This window comes from Equus asinus, chromosome 13 (genome assembly GCF_041296235.1).
Source record: "Equus asinus isolate D_3611 breed Donkey chromosome 13, EquAss-T2T_v2, whole genome shotgun sequence".
NCBI lineage: Eukaryota > Metazoa > Chordata > Mammalia > Perissodactyla > Equidae > Equus > Equus asinus.
Window position 1 is genome coordinate 55,771,902 of NC_091802.1, and position 18,559 is coordinate 55,790,460.

At 39.1% G+C, this 18,559-nt stretch overlaps 1 protein-coding gene across 1 annotated transcript in view; it reads right to left on the bottom strand.

The window, feature by feature from the left end:
* GRB2 (growth factor receptor bound protein 2) overlaps positions 1-18,559 on the bottom strand; it is a 62,172-nt gene that overhangs the window by 32,401 nt on the left and 11,212 nt on the right. The gene's annotated exons all lie outside the window — the stretch shown is intronic.

An 18,559-nucleotide genomic window follows, 5' to 3' on the forward strand; every position in this document is an offset into this window, starting at 1 on the left:
CTTAGTATTTTAAGTTGCTGGATGAAGGACATGAGAAACAACAACAAAATTTCTACCAGTAGTAAAGTTTATTTCACTGTCCCCATTAGGTGCATGGGCTTTGTCTTGCCTTTAAATATTCTAAAACTATACATGCTCCCACCCACAGTATCATGCGTTTGTGTTCAAAACTCTGCCCGCTTGCCTCTGCTCCTGTCTGAGAACCTAAGTACAATGGTGTGTAGGCCAATCTTAAAAAGGGCAGAACAGCCCCCCACCTCCAGCCAAGATCACCCAACTACTAATGTGACAAATACTGACAGCTAAATAAAGTACTACTCTTAAAAGCTAAAGGATTTCTCTTTTGGGGAGTTGAGAAAGGAAGAACAGTAAGCTTAGAGGACAGACAGAAAAAAAAATTAGAACTGTTTGTTTTAGTTGGGTAATTGAGGGAAACAAGCGAAAATAAAGGTGCCCATCGGAGAGTTTGTTCTGGACATCATACTTCATAATGTACTCCTGTCACAAAGTATGTGTGTCTGTTTGTTTTGGGGAGAAAGGGAGATTATTGCCCATCACTTAGACCTCCCGATTTCTAATGTTAAAAATCAAGAGACCCTTTCTCAAAGGTTCTGAACACCTAAATTATCTTCTTTGGTTAACGTATGTCCCAATACCTACCCACTAATAAGTAACCGCCAGGTCCACTTCTTGACCTCTAAAATCAGCTACAGGGGGGAGAGGCTACTATCATTCCCACTCATAACGGCACCTTCTGCTTCTAAGCTTCCTCTCTGGAATATCTTCTCCACTTTGGAAAACTATTCAGGTTGTGTAGAGAACAGTGATAGATAGATGGTTTGATCAGTATTTCAGGAATCTAAAAGTAAAATGAATGTGAAGAATGTTACATTTGCAAAATGCTTTACGAAGTCTCATGAAATCACAACTCTGAATTTCTGTTAAGCTTGTCCTAAGAGCAAATCAGCTAAAGAACAGAAAGACGCACCTGGTGTGATGTGTGCACCAGAAGTCAACATACTGATCTCATACCAAAAAGTCAACCTAAGATATCCTGGCAAAGCTTTACAATGGTCTTTTTCGGATTCAGGGACAGCAGGAATGCTTCCATGGCGGCACTGCTCACTGCTGGCTCCTCTTCAAATGTTTGACATTCCTTGAGGTCTCTTTTTGGTAATGTTCTAACCCCACAGTTTCACTTTAGAAAAAGTTCACCTCTACATAAACTTCTATTACTGCCCATATTCTACTTGGATATACGCAAATCTCTCTAGCCCAAACCAACCTATTCAACTCCTGATTAATTTCTTTTCCTGGATGTCTCACAAGCACTTCAAACTTAACCGTCACCAAATGGAACTGAGGATGTTCCAAAATATATTCTATCCCCCATATTACCTTTCCCAGTTAACAGTACCCACAGCCACTAAGATGCCTTAGTCAGACTTCTTCCTTACCTGTTCCCAAGTCTAGTTTCTTCTATCATCTAGACAGATATCATCTTTAATTAGAATCTCTATCATCTCTACATAGTACAATGTCCTAAATGATTTCCCTTTTTTACCACTCTGCTACAATTTCTTCCTTAAAACGCAACTGTTATTTCCATGCTTAACATCCTTCAATTACTTCCGACCCTTAAAGAATCAAGTCTAACACTTAGCCCAGCATATGAACTCCCTAATTATAGTTTCTGTCTACTTCTGCCATTTCCCCTCAAAGACCCCGCATTCTGACTACAGCAAACTACCTGCAGTTCTCCGTCACCTTCCACGTTTCTTCGTGCCTCTGTTCTCTCTGCCTGGAATGCCTTTTGCTCCTTATTTGTTTACCTGGTCCTATCTCACTCCTCAAAACTTAGCTGCATGGCCCATCATCTGTGAAGTCTATCACCACCACTCTCCTTTCTGGGCTTGTACTTGGTACGCACCTCTACTAATGAACTAAAACTAACTGCACAACCATAGGGCATGTACTCCTATGTCCTTGACAGAATAGTGTCTTTGGTTTGGTCACAAACCTGTATAGAGGAGACATTCAACACTTGTTTGAGGAATGAGTTCATTTATTCTTTAATAAATGACTGAACAGAGCTTATATTTATCAAGCATTTACCATGTGCCAGAATTCATGATGTTAGGCCATTTCATCCTCACAACAACTCCATGAGATGGGTAGGTATTATTCCATTCTACAGATGAGGAATCTAAAGTCCATTTAAAGAGGCCAGATAACTGGCCCAAGGAGAGACAGCTTGTAAATGGAAGAGGTAGGATTGGAACTGAGATCTGACCAATTCCAGAGTCCATGCTTGTAACCATTATGTATACTTAGCACTGTGTGCTGTTTTACACTGTCCTTAACAGACCTCCCAAAGAGTGTTGTCCACGTTATTTTTGACCAATACTTCACACAATCAATTATCAAGCTAGGTTTCTATTAGGGTTTTATACTTTCTTCAGCTGAGGGAATAGAATTAATCCAGATTAAGAATGTTATGGACAATGAGCTCAGAATAACAGGATTACTCTAAACTGCTTCACATACAAGTATCTGGTCCCTGAACTAATCTTTCCATTCTATGCAGAAAGAAAAATCCAGCCAGCTAAGAAAAAAAGTCTACCAACTACTTATTTACTCAGGTCAATCTTCAAAGAGAGTAACTCCTCTAATTTTTTGCAAGGCAGGGCAATCTGAACATATAAAAATTTTTTTATTTGGCAGTTTTCAGCTTAATACCCAAACTTCTAATGGCAGACCATGAAGAAAAAGTAAGATCAAACTAATCTCAAGCTTCTCCTTTGGTCCTGGCCACCTTTATTTTTAGGACATTCCCTGGCAGTTCTAGTATCAAATGATTGCTATACTGAGAATATGTGAGCTTCACAAGCTGGCAGGTGTCTGATACTATTCCTACTGCAGCTCCATCTGCTGCCCACCCAGATGCTTACATCCAAACTGGGAAAAAGTCCATGAAGGGAGCAGAAGCTAAAGGCTCATCTTACATGAGATTTCCTACTTTTAGCTCTCTCAAAACAAAACAGAACCAAAACCTCTAAATCAGAATCATTTAAATCTTCCTGGACAGAACCTTACATCAAATTCTAAATCCTACTTTAATGAATTCTACTTTGTTTGTAAGTAATGATACAGAAAATTAAGCTGTCCTTTTACTCAGAATAAATCAGTTACACATTTTTAATAGAAGCTAACCACGGTAAAGCCAGAAGGGGATGTCAGGGACAGGCTATTCTGGCAAGATGTTGCCTTTACAACTGTGGTAGTAATGACTGACTGGCTTGACCTGGAAAGGAACACTTGGTACAACCTATATCAGGTAAAAAGGTTCATATGTAAATACAGTGGGACTGCGGGGGATAGAAAGAAAATGAGTAAAAGAAAAAAAGCACCATTTGTACACTTAGAGTCTTCGGAAGATAAAACAGATGAAAGTAACTGGAAACAATGAATAACCAAAGGGCACCCGGGGGTTGCTCAGGAGCACCAAAAAGATGAACAGAACAGATAGAGGAATAGACCTCGCTCAATACGCCAAACCAAAACAGATCATCCTCCCAAGTCTCCCCACTATCCAACTCACCCTGTCTATGGAAACACCACTTTCACAATTAGTTCTACTTTTCCTTTCTTTCATATTCACGTCTAATCGGTATCAAGTCTTATCTTTCCTTTAAAACACCTCTAAACATAATAAAGATGTTCACCCAAGCACTATTTAAAATAGTGGCAGCAGGGGTGGGTGGAGAGAAAACATTCTAAAATGTCCTACAGTAGCGGAATGGTTAAATAAACTATGGCACATTCACATAATGAGATACTCTGCAGCTGTTACAAATGTTATTTACTAAGAGTTTATAATAGCTTGGGTGGAGTAGACAATGAGTGGTCTCCTCAATCTCCATTCCACCTCTACGCAGCCGTCAGGAGGCTTGGGCGGGACTGACCCCAACGAAATCTCCCACGGCAAGTCCTGCTCCCCTAACCACAGCAATTTCGGTCAGTGATGAACCGCTATCTGACAGTGGTCCCATATGATGAGTACCATACAGCCTAGGTGTGTAGTAGGCTATACCATCTAGGTTTGTGTGTGTACACTCTATGATGTTTGTGTAACAACAAAATTGCCTGAGGAGGCATTTACAGAACGTACCCCCTCAAAGACATCCCTGTTGTTAAGTGATGCATGACTGTACTCTGTTTGGAGAGAGAGAGTGAAATAGGAATTGCCTAGAGCAGTAAGTTTCAGGGGTGACTCACGTCCCTCAATATTAAGGCTGCTTCTTGCTGTGGAAGATGCAGAAAGAAGCCACATTGTGAGGACTGAGTTGAGTTCTGTTATTGTTTACTTTATTCAGCAGTGGGTAGATTCTAAACTGTCCACAAATTATTTATTAATTTATTTTGCTGAGGAAGATTAGCCCTGAGCTAATATCTGTGACGATCTTCCTCCACTTCATATATGGGTCACTGCCACAGCATGGCTGATGAGTGTTGTAGGTCCATGCCCAGGATCCAGACCTGTGAACCCGGGCCACCGAAGTGGAGTGCGTGGAACTTAACCACTATGCCACGTGGCTGGCCCCAAGAATATTTTTAGTCAAACTTCTTCCTATGGTTTAACATTCAACCTCTTATCTTCCCCAATCAGATAATCCCTAACTTTCCCATGTCTGTTAATACCACTATCTCCTTAGCCTCAAAGACTCAGAATCCTCTGGCTCAAATCTCTCTCTTGCCCAATCTTTCATTTCTTCCCTTTTAGGAGCCTCTAGATTTTGACTCTTCTCCATGCCTACTAACTTATTTCATCAGCATGCGTGCAAGAAAATTGCTTCCTATTTGAAAACAACTAAATATATAATTGCAGTTTTAAGTGCTTATATATTTCAATTAATTTAATCCTCACAACAATCTGATGAGGTAAGTACTATTATTATCCCCATTTTTCCAATGAGGAAATTTTGGCACAAAGAAGTTAAAAAACTTGCCCAACATCACACCCATGGCAAATGGCATAGCTGAAGTCTGAACCCAGACAGTCTGGCTCCAGCCTGGGCTCTTCACCCCTAGGCCATATCTTGCCTCTAATCTTTCCCTACTTCAATCCATACTAAAAGGAATCTTTCTGAAATACAGCTTTGGTAAACTCACCGTTCCAGGACCTATTAGAAAATGCTGCTGTCTGTTTCATTATGGTAAGTGCCTGCCTTCTGATAGGCCCACAGTTCAAAATCTGAACCAGATCGAATTATGCTCAAATGTCTGCTCTCCCAGCAATTACCTGTACAATTTTATACAACTTACTCAACCTCTTTAAGTCTCTGTTAACACATTTGAAAATGCTCTCTCATTAAGCTGTCGAGAGGATTAAAGAGCAGACGAAGTACCTGGTACAGGGCCTGCCTGGCTCCCAAGACTGTATGAGCTCAGTAAGAGCTAATTTTCTTGCCCCACATGAAAGCTTTACTTCAGTAAGGTATCTCTATGTTTAACAAGTCCATCTCTGTATTCGTGTTTCCTCCTACCTAGAAGGCTCTGATTACTCAGATGGTAGCTACCATTTCACGCAGATTTCCTAGCATCTTGAGTCCAAAATCTAGTTATAATACACAATCACTACATTTGATTCTATCTTACTATAAATCCTCTCAGAATTTAATCAGATGTATTTCATACAATTATGTTCTTTATAAATTATTGCACAGGTATATAGAGTTCACAGGTATATAAATTTCATCAGCTCAACTCTAAGTTCCTAGCAGACTGAAACTGTCTCCTTGACACACACTCAAAAGCTTGCTGACTGACCTATACATAGTATATGAAAAGAGAATCTTAGAAATATATTATTTTCTTCATTTTATATCAACTTACCACTAGATACTCCTAAGAGTTCAAAATAGGATATATCAAAACTATTTATTTAAATGGTTTTAAGCTCGAATAAGGAGTAGCAGCTTAAGGTTCTAGCAAAATTGAAAGTTTCTTTACACTTTACAGCCATGAGCCAAAGATATAAAAATTTAAGGCATAAACAACCATATGTTGCCTTACTCAGTTGAAAGATTCTGATCAACCTTACATTGAGAAAAACTCCAATTTACTCCTTTGCTTCTTCCAAGTTCAGCTGGTTAGTCACAGCATAAGACTCTTCAGACTGTGGGCTGGTATGGACTGGGTTGGTCAAAGACTGACTATCTGACTCTAGGTAACCAGCCTATTTAAGAACGGCATGGTTGGGGGCCAGCTCCGTGGCTGAGTGGTTAAGTTCGAGCGCTCTACTTCGGTGGCCCAGGGTTTCACCAGTTTGGATCCTGGGTGCAGACATGGCACGGCTCATCAGGCCATGATGAGGCGGCATCCCACATGCCACAACTAGAAGGACTCACAACTAAAAAAATAAATACAACTATATACTGGGGGAATTTGGGGAGAAAAAGCAGGAAAAAAAAAAAAGATTGGTAACAGTTGTTAGCTCAGGTGCCAATCTTGAAAAAAAAAAAGAATGGCATGGGTCATGACAGAGTTGCTGTTTAAGAACTTACTGACTCTCTGGTATACCTACCACTACTCAAAAAACAACTCAAAAGATATGTACTCCTTTGCTTTAAGGATAGGATTATTTACCCAAAACATGAACCATCATATTACTAATGAAGAGGCACAGACATTCACAATTAATGAATGCTTAAAGCTGAGGCTTAGGGGCCAGCCCCATGGCTGAGTGGTTAAGTTTGCACGCTCTGCTTTAGTGGCCCAGGGTTTTGCTGGTTTGAATCCTGGGCATGGACATGGCACCGCTCACCAAGCCATGCTGAGGCAGCATCCCACAAGCCACAACTAGAAGGACCCACAACCAAAAATATACAACTATGTACCAGGGGGCTTTGAAGAGAAAAAGGAAAAATAAAATCTTAAAAAAATAAATAAATAAATAAAAGCTGAGGCTTAGATCAACTCATGGAGTCAATGGCTCAAGTCAGGTCACACTAGAGAGGCAAATTCATTTTCTGAATATCATATGGATAGAATGTTAACACAGGTTACTGATGCAACAACTTTCAAGCTCCAAGTTTATCGTCAGTATGCGTACATTCCAAGAGCTGGCTTCTAGGGCAATTTTAAAAAGGGATGTTAGCTCCTTGTTGACTGAAACCCACTTCTCGGGCCCTAGAAGAACCGAAATGTCAGTCTATGAACAAATTTTTATCAGCTTGTCCCATCTGCCTGGATTACGTTCCTATGAAGACTTTCCAGACTCTGACTAACAGCGTATCTGCACCACTTGCTTGTTCTGACTTCAGTATCTTGTTCGGTTTGGATTCGCTCCAGGTTGGCTACAGCTATGTTTGGCACCACAAAGCATGCCACCAGTCCTAGCTGTGTGGCTAATAAGAGGTCAGAAAGCATCCCTGGAAATACAGGGACACAAGTAAGAGTTCAAACAGTTGTTTGTAAGCAAAGTGTTCTGGCAAAGCTTGAAAAACAAGAAGAAACTCTACCCACCTCACTTAAGGCAGAAAAGTAAAACTCAAGAGAACATCTGATAAGAAAAGACTCCTCCTCTTCCCCAAATCTAGTCCTCTGCAAAGCTGTTATCTGGCACTTTCTCTATGGCTATGAGTTGTGTAAACTATGTAAATTAGAACAAATCATCAGGGTTACTTCAAACTATTCCTGTGAAATTTTTTTTCTTATACGCTTAAAGAATAAAGAACAAATGCAGGAGAGAAAGCCGAAGTTTTAGAATCACCTTCTATGGCGATATTTCTTAGATACGTACGGACTACGTGCTGAAATAAAATGTCACGACTATGGAGGGAATAAATGTCCAAAACCAAAAACTGGTGTAAACCGGAGAGTTTTTTAGGACAACACTTAAAAATAAAATTGACTGAATATTCTTTGGATACACGCATAGTAAAGTGTAATTATACTTTACAAAGGAAAAGTAGCTAAGAAACTTAACCAAGGTGGTGGCAAAAAATAAGGGAATAAAAAACTACAATGGAAATTCAGGAGTTCCTATTTCCGGTCTACGTCTACTAAATAAATGCAAAAACAGCTGAGGCAAAATAAGAACCAAACTTGACCCTGGGTAAAGACAATACCAGCTATGGACTCCATTGAATAGGATGAACCTGGTGTGGGTTTCAACGCTTCCTCTGTCACACCGCCCTAAGCTACCATGTTGCTAGGCAGTGTGCAAGACGGTGAGATACAGGAACCTACCGAGATCTGGGGAAAGAGAAATACGCTATAGCCAGGGGTACACAATGGAGCTAAGGGACAGTGGAGGGGAAGGAGAGAAGAGTATCAGGAAAGACTCCTGAAGCTTGGGCTCGCTCTACTTAATGAGGGAAGAATGGGAGGTGGCCAAGGTTATACCAGAGAAAAGGAACAACGTGACTGAAGACCAGAAGATGTGAAATAGCTCAGGGTTCAGGGAAACTATGCAACTAACTAAAATTTGACCAAATTTTGTTTAGATATAGTCACGAAGCTTAACTGACCTATTATTTGACATTACTGGCAAACATGGCAAAATTTTGGTACAAGTTAACATAAAGAACCAACATGACTCTACAATAAGAGTAAAACTGCCTAAGATTATTCACGTAAAACAGAGTTCTGAAAAGAAAACACAATAATTATGGTTTTGCTAAATTGAAAGAAATGCTGCCTCTGCTCTCTGGATGTACCTCAGATGCTGCTGTCTGCAGATTTAGCTCAAGACCACATTACACATCCAACGACACAGGAACCCAAACTAGAAGAGGCAGCACTAGACTCAACCACATCTTCTAGATCACCCCAGCGGAGCTATTCTACGAGCACTCGTCCGGTCCTTCAGTTTTCACTAGTACAGACAGATACCAGGCAGCAACAGGTTCCTAGTATCTGCCACTGCACAGGCTGGAGGTGGAAAAGGTGCAGCGTCAGGAAGAAAGGGGTTTGGGAAATCAAAGGTCCACAAGGAAAGGGAGGAGTACAGACAGGGAAGAACTCATGGGAAGAGAAAAATCCCACCCCAATCCTATTCCTAGTCCACAGCAGCATTCTACTTTCCCACTCTCATCCCAATTCTGCCCAAGGTCTCACCTCCAAAGACCAGAGTAACCACAATGGTTTGAAACAAGATGGAAAGATACAATTCCTGGCATTTCAAGGTAAAACTCAAAATACTTTGAACACAGAAACATTTATTTGGGTGGTGACATTCTACAGCTGAACTGTCAAAAAAAAACCTTTCCGCAATGATGTGAATGTCCTAGATCTGCTCTGTCCAATACAGTAGCCACTAGCCACACGTAGCTATTGAGGTCTTGAAATACGGCCAACATAAGTGAAGAACTGAATTTTTCATTTAATTTAAATAGCCATACATGGCTAGTGGCTAGAATACTGAACAGCGCAGTTAATATCAGGCATACAGAGGCCAAATACTTTGCAGTCCAACCTTAAAACATCATTAACATGCCTTACCTGAGAAAGAAGATCTTCCACAGAAACATCAATTTATATGCTTTCAGAAAATAATTTCTCACTAAGTAGGAACTATTAAAGAATCAAAAGAACAAATATTAAACTTCAAATGTATATATAAATGTGTGCGTGTACAGATATATATTTTAAAATCTATGTTCAGGTGACACAGCCAAGATGAGCCAAAGGAGACACGATTAAACAACAGGGCACCCTGGATGGGATCTTGGAACAGAAAAAAGAACGTGAGGAAAAACTAAGAAAATCTGAATAAAGTATGGACTTTAGTTAACAATAATGTATCAATACTGGTTCATTAATTACATCAAATGTACTATACTAATATGTTAATAGGGGAAATTGGGTGTGAGATATATGGGGACTCTCTGTGTTATCTTCGTAATGTTTTGTAAATCTAAAAATGTTCTAAAATAAAGTTACTTTTTAAAAATCTATGTTTAAAAAAACTAACTTCAGTAAAGATGCTGTAACAGTTTTGCTTTTATCTTAGAGAGAAGATCCTGTTGAGGGGACCTTAGCTGAGAGCAGAAGTGTTCTACCCTCCCTGTAAATACAACTCTGAATTTTGGGGCTTCCATACTTATATTTGATAAACAATAGTAATTGAGTAAATGTTTTCAGGTCTATGAAGAGGAGCCTTGAGCTTCTTTATTTACTTAGCAATTTTCTTTCTAAGGTTTCATGAAAAGGTATTCCATTTTCCACTTCTTTGACCACTGACTTTTTAAACTTTAGAAACTAATATCTGGATAACAGCTTTCAGGTATATATCACTCTGGACTACACACAAACTTGTTAAATACAATTCACAGTCTGCTGATGGAGAAAATAAAAGGCTTAATCCTTTCCATTTCTGAAGTCACTATCACATTGGTGTACGGTTCACGCTATTTTCAATACATGAAAAATTCTACTTTAAAGTAGCCCCACTTAAAAATGCTATTCAATATTTTCCACATACAAATGTGTAGTAGAAACCTATTTCCATAAAACATTTCCTTAAAAGGCAGCGGTGCGTTAGGGGCCTGAAGCCTGAGTTTGAAGGCACTTATCTAAAGTCTTTTACAAAACGTAAAAGAAGTGTCATAATTACTTTGAAGCTCTTGCACGTGTCATGCTGTTAGCAATATGGCTCATGTATACTTTTACAACTACCAAACACACTGAAAGGCAATTAACCTTCCAAGTTTAAGGGTTCTAGGACAACTCCAACAACTCTCCAGAGTGGATAGTGAGCTTTGCTAATGTTAGAAACAGAAGTTCTCAGTAAGACAGGCATATCTGGATGGACAGAGCAGTCATAAGCGTTTCTAAATTATCTCAGAAAACTTTGCAATACTCACGTCTTACTAAGTCTATTTCATTCAGAACACCCAGTGCATACCCCTAGCACAGCTCTTAAAGCAATGTATTACTAAATGTTATCTGTATCTTGAACCCTTTGCCCTAAGCATAGTACCATTCATCTAGGAGATAGTCAATAATTGGTTGCTATGATTCACCAAGATACTGGAATTTGTCTTAAGAATTTATCAAAATCCTACAACTATCATGACATACTCAAGGAAAATATGATTAACGAACGAGACTTAACAGACATGGATAGAACACTCCAACCAACAACAGCAGAATAAACATTCATCTCAAGTGCACAGCAGAACATTCTCCAGGAGAGAACATATGTGAGGTCATAAAACAAGCCTCAATAAATTTAAAAGGACTGAAATCATTCCAAGTATGTTCTATAAACACAAGAGAATTAACAGAGAAATCAATCATGGAAGGAATTCCTGGAAATTCACACATATGTAGAAATTAAACAACACATTCCTAAATAACAAATGAGTCAAAGAAAAAATAAGGGAAATTAGAAAATACTTTGAGATGAATGAAAACAAAAACAACTGTATACCCAAATTTATAGGATGCAGCTAAAACAGCATTTAGAGGGAAATTTATAGCTATAAATACCTATATTAAAAGAAAAAATATACTATAGTTCATTTCAAATTGAGGTTGCTATTCTTTCATTTAATAAAACCCAAACCCAAAAGCAGGTAATCAAGAATAATTTTTCATCAGGTTATCTGGGAATATGCAGATGAGAAGCATGCCCTTTTTGTGAGGTCCTTAATATCTAATAGGGAAGGAGAGGTATGTGGGAAAGAACATGCAGAAATCTTACACTTTAATACACAATACCAAGAAACCAATAACTAACTTTATAAAATTACTTCTACCATCTTAAAAGCCAATAGGTCTGTGCAGTTATATTAGGTACTCAAAGAAGGCAGATAAAGGGCTTCTGAACACACAGAGTATGACTTTCCAAGTTAATGAGAACTTAAAGTATTGGTTCCGTCTACACCAGTAATCTAAATTTAGAAGGAGACCAATAAAGTAACTAATCTCGAAGAAAGACCTATAGGGCTACTAGTTTCCACTTCCAGCACTAAGTGAGGCCATTGGTGACATTCATTTGGATATCTGATGTGGACAATATTACCACAACTTTTGGGAAAATTTATAGCCATTTCAGGTTTGAGGTCTATTCTGATTCAGCTTTAACATGTGACTCTGAGAAAGTCTTAATCATTATGATCTTCTCTAATAGCCTGACACAGAAATCCTTCCAGCTACTGCTGTTTTCTAAAGAAGTACAGTACACTTCAACAAAAACCCCATCCTTCCTTCCACAGCTGAAGTACCTGCTTACTTTCATTACAAAAATTGTCAATATGGCTTCACTGTGTTTCTGACTATATCCAGAAAGCACAGTAAAAGTAACTACGGCTATATTCATTAATTTTTTTTTTTCCTGAAAGGTTACAGAAAAATGGAACAGTGACTTTCTCTGGGAAGAGAATTTGCCTTTTACATTTTCTAACAATGAGTGTGACATTTATTTATTTAATTCCAAAAAAGTTATCAGGATGACAGGAGGGTGTATGGCCTTTCTTTTACACTTTAAATAGTTCTAATAAATGTTTAAAAAGAATAAAATGAAGACACCTGATTTTTAAACACACAATAGATAACTAAAAGCCACTAACAACTTCAAATCTTTACTTTGTCTCTTAATTTTACTTTTCAAAGCAAAACATTTTATAGACATTGATAAAACAATAAAATGTGAGCTTCACTAGAACTAAATATGGACAAAAGACAAGGAAAGAGAAAGAGATAATTAAACCTCGGAAAAACTGCAATTTGCTGCATTGGTAATCTTAATCCAGTTTGGAGACTGACCTAAATCAAAATTAAATACGTAAGAAAGCACGTAACTTCTATATCAGGTACAGGGAAAAGATAAGCTAGGGCAGCAGACCAGTTTTAGGGCAAATCTGGTCGTCTCTAAGGAAAAGGGCTGAGCATGTTTCTGGTTTATCATCGCATACTCTACATGAAGTCTATGTAACAACCCTAGGTAATGCGGAAGATGCCTGTGCTTCCTGCACCAAGAAGTCTTAACATGAAACAAATTTGCTCCATGAAGCTACACAGTGATTTTTTTTCCTTATAAGAAAGAAAATAGGCCCTAAAATGTTCATTGACTTGTACGCTGACATCTGGAAAACTACTGTAGTGCTTTTGTTTTTTATTGCTTTTCTGATTATAAAACTAATATATGCTTGTAAAAACATCCATTACAGAAATGTATGCTATAGCAAGTGAAGGTTCTCCATAATCCCAACACCCAGAGAAAACCACCTGTTACCAGCATGACAGTTTTCTTTTTTCTTTATATTGCAGTACATGCAGGTGAGGATGTTTCAGTAAGTCGCTCTCCTTTTTTCTCAAAAGCTCTCAGCGGGGCCTCCTGGCTCGAAAGCTAACCATTTGCAGCATCAACTAAACAAAGCCTGGTCTGTCTGTCTCCCTATCTTTTTCCAAACAGGAGTTAGGATGGGTGATCTCCCTCTAGAAGGGATTCATTTAGCCAAAAAAGTAAAACTGAATTAAAACTACATCTATGAATACACACCAAATTTCTCAGCTATCAAATTACTTATTAACTTAACCTGACACAGCTATAACAGCCAATTCATCACCTGAAGGAAAAAACAAAATAAAATGTGCTTCAGAAAAACCATGTGCTGTTGTCGAGTGCCTTAGATGCTGAAGTAAAGAGGTTTAATCATTTCACACATCTGGTGCTCCGGTCTGATAAAACTGTCAAATTACGAAATAATGTTCTATGTTACAGGAGACTCAAGAATAAAGCAAACATTAGCTGCACTATTATTATGTATTCTGGCTACAAGATTACAGGCCATTCTCATTTAACTTGATCTCAAGTAGGTAATCTGTTCAACCCTTTTGGACAATAGAGCAACTTGTATATCGAAAGTCTCCTTTGAGACTATGAACTAAATTATTAATAGAAACAAGCTAAATATCCAGCAATAGGGAAGTTTAGTCAATTACAGAACATTAACTTTAAAAATATTTTAAAATATTAAACCATTAAGAATAATTAGTAAAATATGGAAAAACGGTAACATATATTGTATTTTAAGTCCACTACAATTACAGCACTATAAGAATGTGTGTATAAGATAACACCTAGGGGGCCAGCCCAGTGGCGCAGTGGTTAAGTGCGCGTGTTCTGCTTCGGCGGCCCGGGGTTTGCCAATTCGGATCCTGGGTGCAGACATGGCACTGCTTGTCAAGCCATGCTGTGGCAGGCATCCCACGTATAAAGTAGAGGAAGATGGGCACGGATGTTAGCTCAGGGCCAGTCTTCCTCAGCGAAAAGAGGATTGGCAGCAGTTAGCTCAGGGCTAATCTTCCTCAAAAAAAAAATCCACTGTTAAAGAATAAATAAATTAGTTAAAAATTAAAGTCATTGTTAAGGTGAGAAAAATTTTTCAGTATTTTACTGCTAATAATTAGTATGTGTTTTGATAAAAATATTAGGACAGAAAATACAAGAACTACTGCTAGAAATGGCACCAAGGTAGGCTTTCTAAGCTCTCCCAGAGGTAAAGAAAGAAAGCATTATGTACAGCATCCTTAAGATTTTAAAAAGTTGTTTGGCGGAAAATACGCCTATTCCTGGTATTGAGATCAGAGAGAATGTTCTCCCACAGGTGCTCACCGAGGACACTTACAGATAATGAAAGACTCCTTAATATTGTCACAGTAAATACAATAACGAGTTCTTCCCAAAGCTGTCTCTTCTGTCTTAACGTTAGCCAACAGCATAATCCTGAAGCACCGCTCAGCCAAAGACGTCTACAAAAGAGAGGCCCCCAACAGGACACTGTACACATACCCATCTCTTTGCTTTCAGGTGTAATCCTGAGAGAAATTTATCAGTTTTATTAAAAAAATTAAGTTATATTCAAATAGAAAGTAGTTGGGGCCAGCCCCGTGGCTCAGTGCTTAAGTTCACGCGTTCCACTTCGGTGGCCCAGGGTTTCGCCGGTTCGGATCCTGGGCGTGGACATGGCACCGCTCACCAGGCCATGATGAGACAGCATCCCACAGGCCACAACTAGAAGGACCCACAATTAAAATATACAACTATATACTAGGAGGATTTGGGGAGAAAAAGCAGGGGAAAAAAAGAGGATTGGTAACAATTGTTAGCTCAGGTGCCAATCTTTAAAAAGGAAGAAGAAGAAGAAAAAAGTAGCTAACATTTTGCATCTATTTTACCTTGACCGACATTCCAGGAAGTTAAAAGTCTCTGGTCAGGGTTTGGTTGGTTTGTTAACATTCTTTTCCCCTAGCACAGAAACTACTTGTCTTTCACACAATTCTCCATCAATACCGTGCTTTCAGCTGAGCTCTGAGTCAAGGTTTGAACAGTGCTGAGTTTGAGGTAGTATCAGGACAAGCACCAGGCCAGTTTTACGGGTAGAGTTATGTGACTTAACGGTTACCCGAGCTGGGGCTTGGACAGCCACCCTCTTATCAAAGTTGTGCACGTGAGTAACATTAATAAAACTAATGGCAGCTAGCATTATTGTCTACCCTATGCCAGTCACTGCTTTAACCACACTAATATTAGTTTTAAACCCCACTGTGACTCTACGAAGGTAGATGCTACCGTTTCCATTTTACAGATGAGGGAACCAAAGCACAGAGTAAACCGTCCAAGATCACAATGCAGGATCCACCAGCAGCAGAGCTGGGATTCAAAGAAGGTAGGTCTAGCCTGGAGCACTGAGGCTCATGTTCTTTACCACAATATGACAGGTGTCTCATTCCACATCGACAAGGAGGTGAAACCGAGGGAGTATCTGCCAAAAGGACCAACATTTTCCCCAAGAAGTGATTGTGAGTCACTTTTTAAAAGACTTCTAAGTTTTATGACACTAAGCATAACCACAGTGAACTGTAAAGATTTAAAAGCAGGTTAAACCTCAGTTGTTAAGAAACCAACAACTAAGCCCTCACCAAGTGTACTTCAACTTCCAGGAAAATCGGTCCTGGTACAGCAGATACAAAATGTTAACTACTTACTACATGAATATAACTGTATTGTTTTAATAAAACTGATAATTCAACTAACACAAAAGAGTACCAAAAAGGAGTGGAAATCACCTGAAACCCAGACCCTTGGAAATAACTGTTACCTCTTAGGGGACCATTCAGGAAGAAGGCTATGTATTTAATAAGCAAACAGAAATAGAGAGCAATTTTCCCTAAATGGGCTCTCTCTCTAGTTTGACCTCACTTGGGTCTAAAGGGCCCTACAGGGTAGTGGTTAAGAACATGGAATCTGGACTCAAACCGGCCTGGATTTGAATCCTAACTTGTGAACTTGGGCACGTTATTTAACCTAAACCTCAGGTTCCTGATCAGTAAAATGGGGATAATAGCACCTGTCTTGATAGGATTATTCTGAGAATTAAAAGGGAATACAAGTTCAACAGTACGTGGTTTGGTGCAAGGACATACTAAGCAGTAAACGTATTAATTACATTATTAGTTTTTAAAAAAGGATCCATTTAAACATTTCTCTGTGCAAGTGTAGACGTTCTTCTTTGTTGATATATACTTACTTCGACACTAATACCTTCACAGAATTCCATTTTACAGGCACCATAATCGGTTTACACAGCCCCCCACTGATGGGCTACTTAGGGTTGTTGCTGTTTGTTTTGCTAATATAGTATTTCCACGATTTGAAGATGCCTTTTTTCCACACATTTTAACATCTCTGAAATGCATCTTCTAAATGATCGTATTTCATAATTTAATTGCAGAAATTTCTTTTCTAGGTGACACATAGATTCTCTGAAATAAACATCCTCATGTCTACATTTTTAAAAACTTATTTGAGAATTTTCTTAGAAGAAATTCTTTTTTTTTTAAAGATTTTATGTTTCCTTTTTCTCCCCAAAGCCTCCCGGTACATAGTTGTGTATCTTTAGTTGTGGGTCCTTCTGGTTGCGGCATGTCGGATGCTGTCTCAACATGGCCTGATGAGCGGTGCCATATCTGTACCCAGAATCCGAACTGGTGAAACTCTGGGCCACCAGAGCAGAGCGTCGAAATCAACCACTCGGCCACAGGGCCAGCCCCAGGATAAATTCTTAAAGTGGAAAACCTGGGTCATTTTGTGTTATGATATATATCACCAAGCCACTGTTTGGAAAGACTGTATTGGTACAAACCTCCACCGGCAGGAGGTTTCTTCAGACCCTGGCCAATAGGGGGTGGAGTCAATCTTTATCATCTTTGCTAATCTGACAGCAAAATGACCTTGCCTTTTTCTTTTTTCCATTTTTTTCACTATTGCAGTCAACTTACTTCAGATAGGATGTCCAGTAAGTCACTCAGCAGAAGCAGTGCCACAGGCTGCTGCCCACACCTGGCAGGTGAGCAAAGCAAGACTGCTGATACCTTACGTTCCTGGCTTACTCATCCCCGACAGTTAAGTGAGCATTAATGTACTGCAGAGGGAGCAGCTCAGCCAGACCTAAGATCAAACCCCAGCTTTGCCACTTACTAGATGTATAAACCTGAGGAAGTTCCTCAACTTCTGAGCCTGTTTCTGCATCAGTAAGATGGTGTTAATACTGCCAACCTTTCAGTGCCCCAAATTAGAAACAATATGTAACTTCATGGCATATAGTAAATGCTCCATACATGGTAGCTATTCAATGATGACTTCAACTATAATAGCTTACAGAGGTGAAACATGAAAGACCCCAAAGGAACACTGAATTTCCTTATTCATTTCTTTCTCCAAACAGGAATGGGGGGGGTTCTTCGGCTAGATCCCCAAAAGGAGTCTTGTATAGGAACTGAAAGTTCATTCTTACCACCTATTTGGAAATGTCCATTCAGATGACAAGGGAAAAATGAACATAATGAAAGGCAAACAAATTATCTGCCATAAGAGAACTCAAAGAGTCTTCATTCTTAAATATCAAATGCAATATTCTGGGTTTAGTCAACAAGACTGAAAAGAATTCTTATTAACACGCAAAGAAATGCTTCCAAAAAGCATACTGATACTAGGACTTTAAAATAGTGAAGAAATAAAAAATCACCCCAACCTCTTATTTCTTAGGTTTGGCTATTCAAACACCTGAAATGAGACTCACGTATGGAAATTTAGAACTTATAGCTGTTGTGAAAACTGTAACCAATCAAACCCTAGTTCAGATTCCTGGCTCTCAGGAGCCCACTCCATGAGCATTCTTTTCTCATTACACAGGAGACTTAGTCAAATACCCCCAGCTGACAGGCAGAAAACCCATTATTTTTCCTTTCAGCATCTCTCAAACCACCCCAGTTCTTCATTCCTAGTCTCCAATGCCTATGCAGGCACTTATCTCACAGCCAATTACTGCAACCTTCCAGGCTGGGACTCCAGGCTTCCTTCTTGCGATCCATGATACACACGTTCGTCATCAGCTAAAAACCTTCAGAGGCTTCTTAAGGACAAGATCTTAGTGGGTTTTCTTGTCTGGCTCCAATTCTACCTTATTTTCCACCATGTCACAGTCTATAACTTTATTCTAGCATTCCTATCTCAAACACAACAAGCACAAACCTCCTCCCAACC